General features: G+C 47.1%; 1 long non-coding RNA gene across 2 annotated transcripts; it reads left to right on the top strand.

Annotated features, from left to right (window-relative positions):
• The first annotated feature begins 457 nt into the window (after nucleotides 1-457).
• LOC137478490 (uncharacterized) lies at nucleotides 458-13,368 on the top strand. 2 transcript variants are annotated; one of them, XR_011001608.1, is made up of 5 exons: nucleotides 458-618; nucleotides 5,923-6,008; nucleotides 6,112-6,388; nucleotides 12,262-12,346; nucleotides 13,022-13,368. It is a non-coding gene; the product is annotated as an uncharacterized lncRNA (long non-coding RNA). The 2 variants fall into 2 exon arrangements; XR_011001607.1 differs by lacking the exon at nucleotides 458-618 and having other exon boundaries at nucleotides 5,879-6,008.
• Nucleotides 13,369-18,180: the final 4,812 nt, after the last annotated feature.

An 18,180-nucleotide genomic window follows, 5' to 3' on the forward strand; every position in this document is an offset into this window, starting at 1 on the left:
ACATGTCGAAAGGGATTGAAGGAAGTGCTTGGGCTGCTGTCTAGGGCGGTTTGACTCGTTCTGTGCCTTCTTTGGGGGCCAGGAAAAGGGGATGAAGACTCGGGGCTCTGATGTCATTTGGGGCACCCCAAGGTCCCTAGGAGATGGGGGCACACTGCGGTGGAGGAGCGGGTGGGTGGCGAATGAGGGGGGGTCATGCTGGGTGCCGTCCCCTAGAGGGACTCAAAGCTGCCCCAAAATTCACAGGGAGGCAGCTCTGTAGAATACTAAATCCCGTCAAGTGTTTCGTTTTTGTAGCTATTGGTAAAGAATAGGAATGTATTGTTAAATACATTTGGAAAGAAACCCCGAGCAGCCCCAGGTGTGAGCTGTGAGGATGATGAGGGGGCGGCTCCTGCCGGGGGCTGTTTTTAGGGGGTTTGCCTCAGCTCACTTTTGTATGGATCTGCCGGAGAAGAGGAGCTTGTGGGGGGCTCCCGGGGCTGTCTCATGGAAGGACGGTGAGAGCTTGGGAAAGGGTCTGGGGGATCTCCTGGATACGCACTTGGATACGTGGAGTATTGCTCAAAGGAGGTGCCGAGGGACAAACCTTAGTGCCGGGAAGCAGTAGTCAAACAGGTGAGCCGGTGTGCATTTGTAGCGGGGACTTTTCTCCTTTCCGTTTTAAATTTCATCTTGCCGATCCCTCCCCGGGGGCCCCAGAAAAAAAAAAAAAATAGGGATTTTGGGGAAAAAGAAATTCAAAATAAAGGAAGCAACTTCTCTTCCATTATTGTCTGTTTGAACTGGGAGGGATCCCCCTTTGCTTGTGGTTTTAAGGGTATTGATTGAAGGAAAACTTGCCTTTTCCAGGGCGTTAGGGATATCACAGGGGTGACAGGGAATCCTTGTGTTCGACTTTAAATGCAAGGGGAAAAGTATTGTGGTCGTATGATGGGTTGGGTTTGATTTGAGGGTAGCGGCCCCCCCCCCACCCCCCCCCATATTCATCTACCCAAGGTTTAAATTGAGGGGGCAGCCCTGTTGTCCCTCCTTTTAAAGGGTTTGGATTGAGGTAAAAATCCCCCTTTGACCATCATTTGAGGAAAACCCCTTTTCCTGCTATTATAGGGGATGAAATGGAAGGGGAGAACACATTTATTTGCCCTTGTTGAAGTGAGGCGCGCACCTGAGTGTGGCGTCGGTTTCGGGGGTTGAACTGAAGGAAGCTGCAGCTCTCGCAGCGTTTGAAGGGTAGAAATCGGGGTGTGCCGCTGCGTTGGAGGGCGCTTCTTCTGCCCCTGGGCCGGCACCAAAGGTTCTGTGGCGGGCGCTGCTGGCATGGCCCGGGGAGCTGCTGAGGGGGAAGGGGAGTTTGGCGCGGCCGGGCTGCCGCGGGACCGCCAGAGCCGCGCCGCTGCGAGGCGTGCGGAGCCGAGGGGAGCTTTGCCGGGCCGGCGGGCGGGAGAGGCGGCGCGGCGCCGCGCCGGTGCCGGCCGGTGCCGGCCGCTCCGTCCGCTCCGGGCGCGGGGCTCGGGCGCCGCCGGGGCGCCCCGGGCCCGGTGCCGGCCCCGCCGGGCAGAGGGGGCAGCGGGCGGGGGTCTCCCGGCGCGGCGCCGCCTCTGCCCGCCGGAGGAGCCGCTTTCGTGCCGGGAGCGCGGCTTTCAATGTTCCCAAGTTCCTTGATGGGGCGGTTTTGAGGTGGTTTTTAGGAATTTATTGTGTCGTTTTATTTTGTTTGTAGTTGGTGTATGATAAGGGACATGGTGTACTTCTTGAATGTTATGGTTCTTGGTTCAGGTGTTGATGATAAGGGTTTTCTTTTTAATTGAGTTTTGTTATTGGATTTTTTGGGGGGGCATTATGTTTTTAAATATATGTTTTTTAAGGTTTACAATGGTTTTTATGGATCGTAGCATGTAGGTTTTTAATTCCGTTGTGGTGGCTTTTATTAGCGTGAGTATGTAGTGTTCCTTTCGGTGGGTTTGAGGTAGTGTCCTGTAGTTAATTGGTGAGGTTTTCTTATTATTTTTAATTATTGTTTATTGTAGGGGTTTTATTTGTTTGGTTTATTTGATTGTAGTGTATGTTTTATGGTTATGGATCCTCTGGGAGATATTGTTTATGGTTACATTTATCTTTTGGCTTAGTGTTTATTTCTAGGTGGTATTTATATTTTGAATGTTTGGGGCCTTATGGGTTCATTAAGTTAGGAATAAGTTTGTTGTCGTTGTTAACGTAACTTTTTTTTTTTTTTTTGTTGTAGTTTGATGTATTTGGTGGTTGTTCTTTGGTTTTGTTTTTTTTGGTTTTTTTTTTGGTTTTTTTGGGGTAAATGAGTGTTTATATAGTGGATTTTTTAGGTTGTTTTTTGGTAGTGATTTTTTTATTTCTTGGTGGTTTAGATTTTTTATATCGTTAATTAGTTTGGTAGGGTTTTTTAGTTAATTTTATAGGGTATTGGTTTCTCTTTGTGAGTTAGTGTAGAGGTAGAGTTTTCGTTATTTTTTTTTAGCTATGTTCAGGGTCTGTTGTACAGCTTGGAGTTTAGTAAGTTAGCTGGAATTTTTTTTAGTGGTTTTTGTGATTTACTGTTTGGGTTTCTATAGGGTTGTTTCTTATTTTTGTTTAATTTTTGTTATGTGATAAGAATTTTTAATGAAAATTGTGTGGCGTGGGGTTTTTTTGCTCGTTGTGGGTTGGCTAGTGGAGCCATTCTGATTTTTTTGGACAGTGTTGGCGGGAATTTAAAGCCATGTGTTCTGTCATTTTATTTTTAGGAATTGGATTTTAAATGCAAAATTATAACTATATTTAAACAAAACAAACATATAAATATGAAAATTGGAATGTAAAACTTAAGTTTTAAATATAAACAGAATACATACAAATAAAACATATAACATAAATAATATATATTACTATATTATTATAATTTTTAATATAGAGTTTTCATATGTTTATATAAATACATATAAAGATGGATTATCAATATAAACAAAACCCATATAAATATGGAAATGTATAAAAATACGTATATATATGAATATAAAATATTAAAAAATAATAGAAATCAATACAATGCATAATACATATTGTGCTCTATATATCTTATTACATATGTAATATATATTATATATCTAAATATAGTACATCAATATATTGTAATACAATATATAAGCACTTATAAATGTAAATATCAAAAACATAAATAAACAAATAATTAAATATAGTTTAAGATAAAGGGGCTTTTATTTTCTATTTGGCAGTAGGCAGGGTTTTTATTATAAAATTATAAATGTCAATAAAATAAAGTTAGAAATCTATGTATAGAAATATGTCATAAATACACTAAGATCTATATAAAAATTAAAATGTAAGTCAATATAAGTATTAGCAGTATATATGCAATATAATAGAAATAATAATTTATCTTGTTACACTATTATATATTATATATATTTATAAATATAATGCATCAATATAAATTATGCATGCAAATGTGAAAGTAATTATGAAAATATTTAAATATAGTTTTTTTTAAAAATGGCTTTTTTGTTATTATTTGGTTAGAGGTAGGGTTTTTATTTTAAAAATATGAATATACATTTTATTTTGATATAATTCTAAGTATAGAAATATATAATCAATGTATAAAGATATATATACATATAAACTATAGAGAAAAATAAGTAATAGGAAGTGATAGAATATAAATAACACCATATATCAATATAGATTTTAAATGTAATTTTATGAATATAAATGCGAAAAATATAATTTTTTAAAAAAAATTAAACACAATTTAAAATAAAAGGGTTTTTTTTCGTTTTTATTTGGGTAGAGGCAGGGGTTTTATTTTAAACAATATAAGCCTTTTAGAAATATAAATCTCAATATAGAAATATATAATCAATAAATTAAGATATGGATAAAAATACAATAAAACATTAGTAATAGGAATAAATGTAAGATATCATTATATATCCATATTCATTATAAATCAAATTGTGACTATAAATATGAAAAAAAAATAAAATATATTAAAATATAGTGTAAAATAAAGAGGGTTTTTTTGGCTCTTTTTGGGTTAGAGGCAGAGGTGGTTTTTGGTTTTTTTTTTCCTTTTCGTGCGGGATGTTTTGGGGCATTTATTGCAGAGGATGTTTTGAAGGGGATCGCTCCCGTTCTGTCTCGCCCGCCTTCCCTGCCTGCGGCCCCAAGGCGAGCGGCAGCCCCCGGCTGAGGCGGGCCGCAGTGCCGCCGCCTTGTGGACAGAGAGCGGTACTGCAGCCCCCCCACCCCCAGCCAGCGCCCTGCCCCTCGCCGCTGGGTGCCGGGGGGGAAGGACGGCTGCCGCGCGTGGAAAGGTCGAGGGGCGGGAGCGGGCGGCGAGCGGGGCGGTGTCTGTAAATAGAGGGGAGGGTGAAGGAGACTCAAGAGTGCAAAGGGACACGATGACTGAGGAGAATGGCAGCGGCGAGGGCGGCTCGGCGGCGCCTGTTTCGGCCGGCGGCGGAGGCGCGGTCGCAGCACTCAAGGGCCGGGGGCGGCGGGCGGGGGGCGAGCGGCGAGCGGCATCGGAACAGGGCTGCACCCCCCCCTTTCCCGACCGCCGCGCGCGTCCCTCTCGAGACGCTGGAAGCGACCGCGTGCCGGAAAATCCCGCCGGGGCGGCGTGCAGGCGGCGCCGTCGGCGGAGCGCGGCCCCGGCTTTCCCCGCCCCTCCTGCCGCCATCCTTGGAAGGTCAAGGGAGTCGCCCGTCCCGTCCCTCCGCCTCCCCGCGCTGCCCCGGCCCCTGGCTCTGGCGCCGCCGAGCGCGCCGCCGAGCACGCCGCCCTTGTCCTCGTCCCCATCCCGCCGCGTCCCTGTCTCGTCCCGCCGCCTCCCCGTGCTTCCCCACTCTCACACAAACCGCCCCCCACCCGGCCCCCCTCTGGTGCAGGGAAATGCAGGAGAACACGAAAGCATCGGGGCAGAACAGCCGCTGCAGGTGCCCGAGCCGTCTGTCTCCGTGCCCGCCGGGCCGGACTTGCCCACCGCCGGGAGCCGACAGGTACGCAGGATGGGCGGCTCCGGCACGCTTTGCCTCGCTGTGTTCCGGTGCCGTGCTGCTGCGGGAGGAGAGGGCGACAGCTCCAAAGCCCAGAGCAGAGCGCTGGGGCGTGGGAGGCGAGGAAGGCTTGGGCTAAGGATGGATTGAAACTGGGCTGGCTGTTGGTGCACAAGGAGACGTTTGTCATCCACGCTGCCAAAAGGAGCACCTGGTACATCCTAGGTCTGCCTTGTGTTTTATGTGGTTTTATTTCATATTTTTGTCATTACAAAAAGCAAAGAGTAAATGGGACTGGTTCCCACTATTGCTGTGTGAAGGCTTTTTACAGGCTGCTGTATTGATGTCATCTTTTTTTTCACTCCAAGCTTGGATTTTCCCATCCTTTTCCCAAGCCTGCTGCATTGGGTGTCCCCAGGAGGGCTTGGTTCCTCAGCAGGGGTCTTAGGAGTTGCTATGAATTTTGAGTTTTCTTAAGGTGTATGGAAGTGTGCTATCGAAACAGCTCTTTTCTCTCCTGGAAAGCTTTCCATCTATGACCGCTCATACGTCTGTGTGTTTTAATCATGAAGCCAGATGCACTGAGGTTTTTACTTTCTAAGCCAAAACCTGAAGCAGATGACTGTTTGCTTTGTGTGTGTGAGAAGTGGCATTTGTGCTGGAGAGCTGCAGTTGGGAAGAAAAGGTGGACTAAATGTGCTCTGAGGATGGGCACAGGAGGAAACACTTGCACAGAAAGGCAAGGCAGTGTTGATTTTGGAGGAAAAATGAGAGGTGGTTGCTTCTGATCTGTGGGCACTTTGCTTTGAATGATTGATCAGAGACCATATGGAAGCAGGGAGCATCTTCTGGCTATTTCTGCTATGTAAATTTCTCTCTGAGTTCACAGGTCCGTGCTGGAGAGTGGGAGAAAGGTCCCTGTTGGTTGCTGTGTCCTCGGTGGGCAGAGAGCTCTGACCTTGGCCAGATGGGCTGGTGAGTATTGAATCAATCCCTGCCTCCTCATGAACAAGTTGTTTTAAGGAGTCATTGGCAGGGACAGCTTTTAGCCGGGTTTAGGTCAGTTTATTTTTCACAGGTTTCTGGGTGTTTTGATCCTGACATCGCCAAACCCTCAAGTTTGCTGAATTAGGGATCTTACCTGTATGACCCATGAAATGTCCCAGAAGCTGATCGATGCCTTCATGCTCCCGCTGTGTTCATTTGGGCTGCGCTTCAGGCTTCTCTCCCTGGGCTCTTGCCGTTGCTGTATCTCTTGGATGCCATGCAGAACAGAATCAGGCAGCCAAACCTCAGGTTCACCTCCTCCCTGACCCTCTACGCTGCTCATGTGGCACAGCAGATCCTGAAGCCAGGTACTGGGACTTGCTGCGTGTGTCACCGCTGGGGTGAAAAACAGAGCCTTGTGGAGTGCTGATCTCCTCACCTGCTCTGTGCTCATGCTCTCTTGACTGAGCTTTTCCTTCTGGGCAAGAGAAGGGGAGGGTGGGCAGCAATCGGAATGAGCCTCAGAGCAAAGGCCTTCTGCAGTTGCTGAGCTGTTCTCCCAGCTTGGAGCACTGCATACTTACTGCAGCTTCCATGAATTGTCATCCATGCTTGTGGATTGGCGCAGCCTCTCTCTGTGTTTTCCTGGTCCCCGGGCAGCTCCGGCACCTAGAGGGGCGCCGCTTTCTCCGGGACCCAGGATCACCACGTGTTTCCGGACTCGGCTCCGTGCCGTAGTCGGGGTGGGGGTGCCAGCGGATTCCTCGCCACTACGAGCAAGAGACACCAGTAAAGAGTGAAGGAATGTCCGGATTCCCCACGCGTGGAAGGCTAAAAGTCTTATTGCCGCGGGGAGCTGCGCTGAGGCACCGTGACCCGCTCCCACCTTGCACGTGAGGAAACACGGCCTCGGGCACTCCGAGGCATGGGATTATATTGGGGACGGGGCCAGGAGAGCAGGGACACTCCCGCCCAATGGGGGCAGGCACCATGGCGATGACGTGGACCACAGTGCCCAATGGGGACACAGCCGAGGTGGACCCTGGACTCTGGGACAGATGGGGTTGGGCAATTTGGAGTGACTCTAACAGCCAGGGACCCGGAGTGAACAGCCGCAGAGGGGGGAAAGGGGAACAGACCCAGGGGGTGCGCGGGGGTACACAGAACACGTCTAGCTAACAGATCAGAGCCCCTAACCTAAACCCCAAACCGCGATGCAACAGATTGGGTGCACTTTCCTCCTCCATGATGCCAGCTTTTTCTCTTTACAGAGGAGCACATATACATAAAGGTAAAGAGATTCCTTCTGTCACACCAGTATTTGGACCTGTGCAAGGTACCGGTTCTTTTCCAGCTTTTCTACAGTTTTGATTTTGAGGTAAGAGTCCCATTTTAGGTATCCAGTAATTCTTCAGAAATGTATTAAAAACAGCCGTAAAAATACAATGAAACCTCATTATCCCACAGGTAGTTAATTAGAGGCATCTTTCTTTTGTTTCATATTGGAATTAAAAATGTTATTTCTGTGGGGTTTTTGGTGTTTTCTTAATACTAACGCACAATGAGTTGTGCTGTGTATGCTCTGTGAGCACAAGAAACAGAATATTCTGCCATAGCTAGCTACAATTCCTCTTTGAGTTTAGATTAGTAACTTTGAGTTCAACTGAAGTATTTTAGAAACAGCAACTTCTAAAATTCCATTTCCACTGCATGTTTGGGCTGCAGACTGACTGGTCCCGATGGATGTTAGTGATTGAATTTGATAGGAATGGAAATTGAGAAGTCCAGAACAAGCTGTGGTAAGGCCTGAGCTGGCACTCAGAGGGAACCAGGGTTTTGTGCTCTTAGGAGCAGGTATTCTTAGGAAATGTCTAAATGTCTGATGGTGGTATTTTTCTTCGTGGCTTCCAGTACAAAACGGAGCGTGAGTGGATCCTCAGAGGGCTGCGTGACAAACATTGCTATGAGCTTTGTCTACCAGAGGATTTTCCGGGTCATTCTTTCCTTTTTCAGCAGTCCTTTTTGTGACGAGGGCTCCCAGGTAAGAATTTAAAAAGACAGTTCCCAAATACCCCAAATCACAGAAGCTTGCATGGCTTTGAGATCTCAAGTACAAAACAGAAAGGAACAGCCGACTCTCCCTTGGTCTTCTTGAAAATCTGTTCCTTGCTGGTTTTGTGGAGGGGGAAAGAATTGTTTGTGTCTGAACCGGTCCCATCCTTATCCCCTGAAACTGGAACTGGTTCCTGCCATCAAGGAGCCTCATGTGGGTGCCGTGGTTTTGCTCCTGCAGTCAGGGCCTTTTCTTTTTGGGTCTCTATTCCCTAGCCAGCACATTTGTTACCTGAACAGTGCTTCAGCAGGAGGGAAACTCACGTGCCAGGAGCTCTCAGGTTTGGGAGCATCCACTCTGAGTATTGCAAGTATCAAAACCTTGGACAAAAAGATAAATTTGTCTTGCTACCTGAATACTTCTTGTAAGAGCAGCACCTGTGGTATGAAACTTTGAAGGGAGAATGTCTTTCCCTCTCTGGAGTTGCTGAGAACAGGTGGTGTTCATTTTACCTTGAAGTTGATGAGATACCAGCCAAATTGCTCATTTTAAGTTAGAGAATTAGGTCTTGGCTGTAAAAGAACACGCTGCATTTTCTGTTTCAGAGTCGCATTCTGGAGATATTACAGAGTGCTGCCCGTGTCACCAGAGCTGCCTATGAGCTGCTAGAGGATCGCAGCCTCCTCGCCTGGGTCCCGCACAGCTTAGAGAAAAGGTAACCAGAGGAGGACAGGAGAAATGGGAACAATTTCCTGTCCACGGTAGAAGAATTACGTGGCTGAGGATGAAAGCAAGGGTGACAGACAGGGAGACAGGGGCACCAAGGGCTGCGCTGGCAGAACTTGCTGAACTCTGAGGTGTCCCTTGTGTTTTTGAAAACGGAATCAAGATGCTTTCAGGTTGTGGTAGGAGGGATGATGGTGGGGGGACTTTGTGATTTGGAAATCACTTTCTTGGAAAACTAAATAAGCAAAATGGCACCTTGTGCTGGTGTTTTTACCTTTTAAATTTCAAATACCCTCAGTTCACATCCTGTCACAGGACCTGCTGCACAGGAAGTGGCACAGTCATGGATTTCAGCTGTCTAGAATATTTCTCCTCCCCTTGCATCTCCCTCACAAAAAATCTCTTCTGCAAACATAGAGTGCCCTGACAGGCTCAGGCAAGTGCACCAAAAGTGCACTAGAATATGGTCCCCTGTAGGTGATGGACCAGCTGCTGGTGGTGATCTGCCTTTCAAGTGTGGTTTTCTTTCTTTCTTTTTTTTTTTTTTTTTTTTTTTTGCTTACTCCATACTCTATGGGTAATAAATTTAGGAGACAAGACAGAAAACAAGAATCAATCCCAGGAGAATCAGAAACTTCTTCCTATTCAGCTTGTAAATGAATTTCTGTGTGTTTTGGTCACACATTAGTCAAACATATCTGGTAAGTCCTTTGTTTTGGTTTTTGTTTTAGTTTGTTTGCATTTCATCCTCTGTCCAGTTTGAACTTTATTAAGGCCAGGAGGCTTTCTTTATCTCTGCTAGATGGATGGCTTTTTTCACCTTCAGTTTGTGTGATGAGTAGTGAATTTAGATGAGATTTCTTTGACAGGAGAATTTAGGTGTTTTAATACATGAGGAATAAAGTAAAATGTGATGCACAGTTGCTGTCAAGTCCTTCGTTCTTAATTCCTGGCCATTCTGACAGTAGGGATTAAGAACTGTAGTGATGAATTTGCATGCATGGCACTTGTGTTTTCCTTTGAGAGTACTAATGTAGATCTGGCCAAGCTGAGTGAGTTGTTGGCACCCTCAGCTCTGTGCTGGAATACCGTGCTGTTGTTGTGGAGGCTTTTAGGGAGATGAGGCATTTCACGGTCAACGACAGCATCCTCGCCAGCAGGGAGCTGCTGCTGCACAAGTGGAGCCTTGTCAGCAAAGACCTGCAGCTGCAGGAGGACCTGCAGGCCCTGGCTTAGAAGTACCAAAACAAAGAATTGCTCAGTAAGTGCTGAAATATTTCAAGGAAGGTGTATTTTGTTGTAGCTGTTACAGACCAGCAGTTCAAATGAGGCAAACTTCTCTGGAAGTAGTACTAACACCTTCTGTCAGACTGAGGTACCTTGAGGAAGGAGGAAAGGAAATGGAAAGGCATTTTTCAGATCTTCCTTGTGGTGATTTTGAACCTTGACATAATTTGGAAACTTTGGAGAAACACAGTTTATGAAGGGAAAGAGCTTTAAAATGAAACTTAGTGGCAAATCTCAAGTCAGGCTTTGAAAAAGGGTATTTTTAAATGAAATCTTAAGAGAAAACGCAGTGCCTGGAGGCTTTGTGCTCCAAGGCATGAACAGGGATCTGAAAGCGATGTGTAAGTAAAAACAATAAATAAGTAAAGCAAGTGAAAGTTAATAGTTGGCATCTCTTCTTGTCATCAGTTTTGAAGAAAGGAAAAATACAGGACTTGTGCGACTTCTCTTGTTCTCTCTGTGAACAAAAAGTGCAAGGAACTTGGGAGCGGGAGGTCTTAAAACAACGCTGGTTTCCTTGCAGCAGCAGCTGCTTTTGGTGCACATTAAAGCTTCTTTAGGTTCTGTAAATATTCTGTATCAGTTAAGAAGGTATCATGTATTTAAGGGATTCTGTAAAAGCTTGAGTTTTTCTATAGTTTTTCATCCTTTAAAACTCCTCAGAAAGACATGAAGAGGGTTTATGGAGTGGTGCCTGTAACTTACTTCATGTGTGGGTTGTGTTGCTCCAAGCTTCAGGAGCTTCTTTTGTCCCCAGGCTGGGCGATCCAGTTTGGAACAGGATTCCAGCCTGGAGTCCCTGGAAGCTCCCGGAGCCCCTTTGAATAGTGCAGGCTCCATGAGGCTGCTAAACGAGGCTGGTACTTGCCTTTTTAATAACTGAATCAACACAGGAGAGCACCTTACTTGCACACTTTTGTACCAGGAAAATCCTTTGGAGTATCTGATGTTTGTTTTGGTGGTGGTTATCTTCTTATAGAAAATATTAAAGACAAGGACAAACCTCAAGCCTCATCTCATGTGTATCGTCACACTCAGTAAAAGAACAAGGTGGAAGAAGATGACACTGCTGCAGACGTGGAAGTGTCTGAGCTGGAGAAATGCAGAGAACATCTGAATTCCCTACTTGCCCATTGGGACCCTGTTTTCTCAGCACCACCCTCCACACAGGGAGAGGAGGCCCTCAGAGCTGGTGAACCTGGGGGTGAGGCAGTGGCTGTCACCTGTGCATCCATTCATCTTGTCACTGAGTGGCTGGTGAGGTCCCTGGCTGGGCAGAGCCCCTTCGGGGAGCAGGACGTGTCACCAGTGCTGAGGTGGCTGCGGAACCGCATCCTACCACGCCCGGCAGCTGTGCGGGAGATGCTCAGGGATGACACACTGAGGAACAGCCTCTTCAAGCTTTACACCCAGCTCTGCCAGGCCAGCAGCACCTCAGCTGGGCTCTCCAGGCAGCTCGGTGGGCTCAGTTCCATCATGTTCCAGCTCATGGAGGAGCAGGGCCTGTCCAGCACCTTCCATGAGCTTGTGAAATCTCTCTGCCTATCAGCAACGGTGGAAGAGGATGCGGACAAGACAGGTGACTTGTCTTGTTCTTATCACTCATGTTACAAGGCAGTGGTGGGAGAAACTAGGAAATTCCATGGCTTTTTTAATCCATTAAAGAGCTCTCCCATATCCACCCAGGCTCATGGCTTCCCAAAGCAGAATCTGTGTCTTTGGTGGGATGGGGGCAGGGGTGGGCAGCACAGATCGTGGTCGCACTGTGAGGTTTTCTGACACTACAACACTCCCACTCCCTCCAAGAAACTTCCCTTTCAGTGACTAAAACAGAACAAAAGGTGTAAAAGAAATATAATTCCAAGAGGGAAAATAGTCTGCAAAAAAAACCAACTCCACGTGGGCCTGGATGCTGATCCCTATTGCTGGTCAGTGAGAGCATCTGACAGGTCAGATTTCCAACTGTTTTATTTAACATGAAACCGTTTTGTTCCTTCTCGTGAGTAGGATCATTGGCTTTGCATGGGCAAAGCCACTCCAGTTTTCCAGCTAGGAAAAGACTTAGAGAACTCTTTTAAAACATAGTCCTGGAGGTACCAAGCAGCTTGGCTTGGTAATCCTGTGGGGAAATAGAAGAATATCTGTTCTGATTTTTCTCTCATCTTTCTTCCAGAGCTGTTTCTGTATTCCTGACTTCCCTTCACGTCAGGGACATGTGGCTTGGAGCACAGGAGCCAGATTTGTCACTTAGCCGTGTCGGGTTGGTGCAGGTTACGAATTACCGGGTGACTCGGAGACAAAGGGAAGAAACTGTTATGTCTCTTAGCAAAAAAAAATTTGGCTACATCAGGGCATTAATTCAGGGGACTAACACTTCACCTTTAATGTTCTTCTCTGCTCTGTCCTTATCACCGTGAGCCGTGAAAGCCTCCTGAGCTGTTCTCATGTAGACCTACCTTGTTTGGTCAAAAAAATCAGTATTTTATTACTGTGTGCAAACTCAGGGGGAAGATTTTATTCAGCATCTCTCAGTGGGGCAGTAAGGCTCCAATTTCCCTTTTCTTGAACAGTGAGAGACAATATTACATGTGTAATTTTTATTACAGGCATTTTTATCTTTTTGAAGAACCAAAAAGACTGTTTGTGTATGTGTGTGCCCTTAATATCCATCCTCTCTCTAATACAGGGAAAAAAGGCTGCAGAGCTTCCTACAATGGGGTGTAATTGCAAAGAACCAGGAGACAGAGGTTTAGTCACAATGATTTACTGTTTCTTGGAGAGCTTGGTTGCTTTCATGATACCAAAACCAGTATGCATAGAAGACTGGACTCGGGAATCAGGATGGGGTTTAAAAAGCTTGAGCGGTGCTTCAAGACATTTGTATCAGACGTGGTTTATCTTTATTACCCTTTTTTAAAATTAAAAAAAAAAAAAGCCCTGATCCATTGCTGCTGCTGCGATGTGTGACAAAAACCCATCTTCCCTCTGCTTGGAACAGGTGAGAGATGGAACTAAACCCCAAAGGATTTTCTGCTTAGTGATTATACCTGAGTTTTACTGGGTACTCTCTGCAAAATCTGATACATTGTTCTGGAATGTGGCCATGAGGGTAGTTGAGCATGCCAGTGCAGATCTGCAAACATGCAGTGCCAGAGCGAGAACCTTTGAAATGTAAACCAGGATTTACTCAATTGAATCACGACTGTGTGCTGCGCCCAGGTCCTTTGTACAAATAGTGTACAGGTGAAAGCCAGAACTGCACATTCCTTGTGATATGTATGGATTTTTTTTTTTTTTTTGGCGGGGGGTTTAAATAAAAACGAGATGCCAAGGAGGGAATTGCTTCTAAATGTAAATATTCTTGTCCTAAAGGAGCCATCAGCTCTGTCCCGAGAGTTGAGTTAAAATGGTATTTCTTTAAAGACCCGCAAGCCTTTTATAGGCAGCAATTTGTGTCATGTAGAATGAGCTGCCCTCAGGAAATCTGTGAGACGAATCTAGCTGAGCCCGGCCGAACCGAGCCGAGCTCTGCGGAGTGGCCGAATCTAGAAGGGTGTAGCCGATAATAGCCGAGAGGCAGCTAACAGCCGAGTGTAGCCGAAGGGACGAATCTGGCCGAGATTTTGCGAACCGAGGCGAATTTAGGCGAAAAGGCGAACCTAACCGAATTTAACTGAACAGAACCGAACATAGCCGAACACAGCCGAGGTCGGCCGCACCAGTCCGAGATCAGCCGAACCTTACGAGATCGACCGAACCGAAGCAAACCAAACCGAGTTTTACGAGCCCGGCCGAACCGAACTAAGCTCCGCCGAACCCAGCCTCCTGCTCTCGTGACCATTAATTAGCGCAAGTGCAGTCACTGCCTAATGAGCTCCCGCCCAACCGCACGCTCCCGTTTGTGTCCGTGCGATGACCGGGCCGCCCGCGGGACGCGGCAGCGGGAGAACACCGAGCTTTGCGTGTTTAACGTGAGGCGGCGCCGCCCTCAGGGACCTGAGCTGCACCGAACGCACCGAGCGTCTCCGAGTTCAGCCGAACCGAGCCCAGCGTCGCCGAAGAGGCGTATCTACTTGAATGCAGCCGATAATAGCTGAATCTAGCTGAAGAGCCGAGTGGAGCCGAACCGAGCCGAGCTCCGCCGAGCGCAGCATCCCGGGCAGGGCGGGGCGCCGGAGCGGGCTCGGGGTGAAGCCGGGGCTCTGTGAGGCTCCCCGTCCTGTCCCTCTCTCTGCCCCTCCTTCCTTCTCCCCGTGTTCCCTTTAGTTATCCCTCTTTACCCCATTTCCCTCTCCCCCCCCGCCCCCAAACCCGGCTCCTTCCTGTCCTGTCACTATCCCGCTACTCCGTTCTATTCCCCCTCTCTCTCTCTCCTCTGTCCACCGTCCCTCTTCCCCTGCTCCCGGCCTTTCCCTTCCCCTCCCGCTTTCCTCCACAGCCCGACCTCCGTCCCTACCTTTTCTCATGCCCTACTAGCCCTCCTCTCTTTCCGTCCCCCCATTCCTTCTTTCCCCGCAGCCGCGGGGCTCGGGGCGCCGGAGAATAAAGCCCAGAGGGCCGGAGCCCGACGCCTCTGGGCCCTGGCTGGAGTCCCCGCACGGGGCCGGAGGCTCTCGGCGGATCGCCCCGCGCCGGTCAAACGCCGCCCGGCACTGCCGGACCTGCGGCTTTCCCGGCATCGCGCCGAGAGCGGCCCCCGCTCTGTGCCGCGCCGTCCGGGCCGCGTCCCCGCCGTCTCTGCCACTCCCTTTTTCTGCCCCTCGCCTGTGACAACGAGCCTGGGCAGGAACTTCAACCCTTCTGGGGGCTGCCCCCCCTTTCTTGTTGCGACAGAGTCCCTTTCGTGGGGATGTACATGTCGAAAGGGATTGAAGGAAGTGCTTGGGCTGCTGTCTAGGGCGGTTTGACTCGTTCTGTGCCTTCTTTGGGGGCCAGGAAAAGGGGATGAAGACTCGGGGCTCTGATGTCATTTGGGGCACCCCAAGGTCCCTAGGAGATGGGGGCACACTGCGGTGGAGGAGCGGGTGGGTGGCGAATGAGGGGGGGTCATGCTGGGTGCCGTCCCCTAGAGGGACTCAAAGCTGCCCCAAAATTCACAGGGAGGCAGCTCTGTAGAATACTAAATCCCGTCAAGTGTTTCGTTTTTGTAGCTATTGGTAAAGAATAGGAATGTATTGTTAAATACATTTGGAAAGAAACCCCGAGCAGCCCCAGGTGTGAGCTGTGAGGATGATGAGGGGGCGGCTCCTGCCGGGGGCTGTTTTTAGGGGGTTTGCCTCAGCTCACTTTTGTATGGATCTGCTGGAGAAGAGGAGCTTGTGGGGGGCTCCCGGGGCTGTCTCATGGAAGGACGGTGAGAGCTTGGGAAAGGGTCTGGGGGATCTCCTGGATACGCACTTGGATACGTGGAGTATTGCTCAAAGGAGGTGCCGAGGGACAAACCTTAGTGCCGGGAAGCAGTAGTCAAACAGGTGAGCCGGTGTGCATTTGTAGCGGGGACTTTTCTCCTTTCCGTTTTAAATTTCATCTTGCCGATCCCTCCCCGGGGGCCCCAGAAAAAAAAAAAAAATAGGGATTTTGGGGAAAAAGAAATTCAAAATAAAGGAAGCAACTTCTCTTCCATTATTGTCTGTTTGAACTGGGAGGGATCCCCCTTTGCTTGTGGTTTTAAGGGTATTGATTGAAGGAAAACTTGCCTTTTCCAGGGCGTTAGGGATATCACAGGGGTGACAGGGAATCCTTGTGTTCGACTTTAAATGCAAGGGGAAAAGTATTGTGGTCGTATGATGGGTTGGGTTTGATTTGAGGGTAGCGGCCCCCCCCCCCCCCCCCCCCATATTCATCTACCCAAGGTTTAAATTGAGGGGGCAGCCCTGTTGTCCCTCCTTTTAAAGGGTTTGGATTGAGGTAAAAATCCCCCTTTGACCATCATTTGAGGAAAACCCCTTTTCCTGCTATTATAGGGGATGAAATGGAAGGGGTGAACACATTTATTTGCCCTTGTTGAAGTGAGGCGCGCACCTGAGTGTGGCGTCGGTTTCGGGGGTTGAACTGAAGGAAGCTGCAGCTCTCGCAGCGTTTGAAGGGTTGAAATCGGGGTGTGCCGCTGCGTTGGAGGGCGCTTCTTCTGCCCCTGGGCCGGCACCAAAGGTTCTGTCGCGGGCGCTGCTGGCATGGCCCGGGGAGCTGCTGAGGGGGAAGGGGAGTTTGGCGCGGCCGGGCTGCCGCGGGACCGCCAGAGCCGCGCCGCTGCGAGGCGTGCGGAGCCGAGGGGAGCTTTGCCGGGCCGGCGGGCGGGAGAGGCGGCGCGGCGCCGCGCCGGTGCCGGCCGGTGCCGGCCGCTCCGTCCGCTCCGGGCGCGGGGCTCGGGCGCCGCCGGAGCGCCCTGGGCCCGGTGCCGGCCCCGCCGGGCAGAGGGGGCAGCGGGCGGGGGTCTCCCGGCGCGGCGCCGCCTCTGCCTGCCGGAGGAGCCGCTTTCGTGCCGGGAGCGCGGCTTTCAATTTTCCCAAGTTCCTTGATGGGGCGGTTTTGAGGTGGTTTTTAGGAATTTATTGTGTCGTTTTATTTTGTTTGTAGTTGGTGTATGATAAGGGACATGGTGTACTTCTTGAATGTTATGGTTCTTGGTTCAGGTGTTGATGATAAGGGTTTTCTTTTTAATTGAGTTTTGTTATTGGATTTTTTGGGGGGGCATTATGTTTTTAAATATATGTTTTTTAAGGTTTACAATGGTTTTTATGGATCGTAGCATGTAGGTTTTTAATTCCGTTGTGGTGGCTTTTATTAGCGTGAGTATGTAGTGTTCCTTTCGGTGGGTTTGAGGTAGTGTCCTGTAGTTAATTGGTGAGGTTTTCTTATTATTTTTAATTATTGTTTATTGTAGGGGTTTTATTTGTTTGGTTTATTTGATTGTAGTGTATGTTTTATGGTTATGGATCCTCTGGGAGATATTGTTTATGGTTACATTTATCTTTTGGCTTAGTGTTTATTTCTAGGTGGTATTTATATTTTGAATGTTTGGGGCCTTATGGGTTCATTAAGTTAGGAATAAGTTTGTTGTCGTTGTTAACGTAACTTTTTTTTTTTTTGTTGTAGTTTGATGTATTTGGTGGTTGTTTTTTATTAGTTTTATTTTGGGAACATGGGTATTTATATGTTGGATTTTTTAGGTAATTTTTTTTATTTTGGTAGTGATTTTTTTATTTCTTGGTGGTTTAGATTATTTTATATCATTAATTATTTTGGTGGTTTTTTTTAGTTAGTTTTATAGAGAATTGGTTTCTCTGTGAGTTAGTGTAGAGGTAGAGTTTTGGTTACTTTTATTTAGTTACAGTCAGGGTCTGTTGTACGGCTTGGAGTTCAGTAAGTTGGTTGGATTTTTTTTTTCTGGTTTTTGTGATATGCTGTGTGGGTTTCTATAGGGTTTTTTTTTTTTTTTGTTTAGCTTTTGTGATGTGATAAGAAATTTTAGTGAAAAGAGTGTAGTGTGGGTTTTTTGCTAGAAGTTGGTTCTATGGTGGAGTTTTTTTAGTTTGTGTTATTCGATTTTGGGTTTTTTTGTTAGAGATTAGTTTTTTTGGTAGTCAGAGATTAAAGTTTTTTTAGTTATTTGGTTTTGGTTTTTTGGTTTTTTTTTGTTAGAGATTATTTTTTTTGTTAGTCAGAGATTAATGGGGTTTTTTTGGGGTTAATTTGTAATGATTTTTAAGGTTTTTGGGCAATTTGGATTTTTGATATCGCTGTGCTGTATGATGAGAGTAATTTATTTGTTTTATGTAGAATTGATGGCAGGGTAGAGGACATCTTTGTATAGAATATGTGTTTTAATCATGGTAGTTGGGATGGTATCAGGAGTTGTGTTTTAATTGGATGAACCAAGGTATTGAGCAAGCCGGCTGCTGTTGGAGACCACCCGAAAAGCCCATCCCACCAATGATGGGATTGGCCTTTTTCCAATCATTTAAATACTTTTCGTATAGTCTCTGTGTCATGGTGTATGTAATCAGAGTTCTCTTTCCTTCATCTTGAATTTCTTTAAGAATTTCCTTTAATTCATGGTGTTTCAAACATTGGGTAACCAAAATTGTTCATCCC

This window comes from Anomalospiza imberbis, chromosome 8 (genome assembly GCF_031753505.1).
Source record: "Anomalospiza imberbis isolate Cuckoo-Finch-1a 21T00152 chromosome 8, ASM3175350v1, whole genome shotgun sequence".
NCBI lineage: Eukaryota > Metazoa > Chordata > Aves > Passeriformes > Viduidae > Anomalospiza > Anomalospiza imberbis.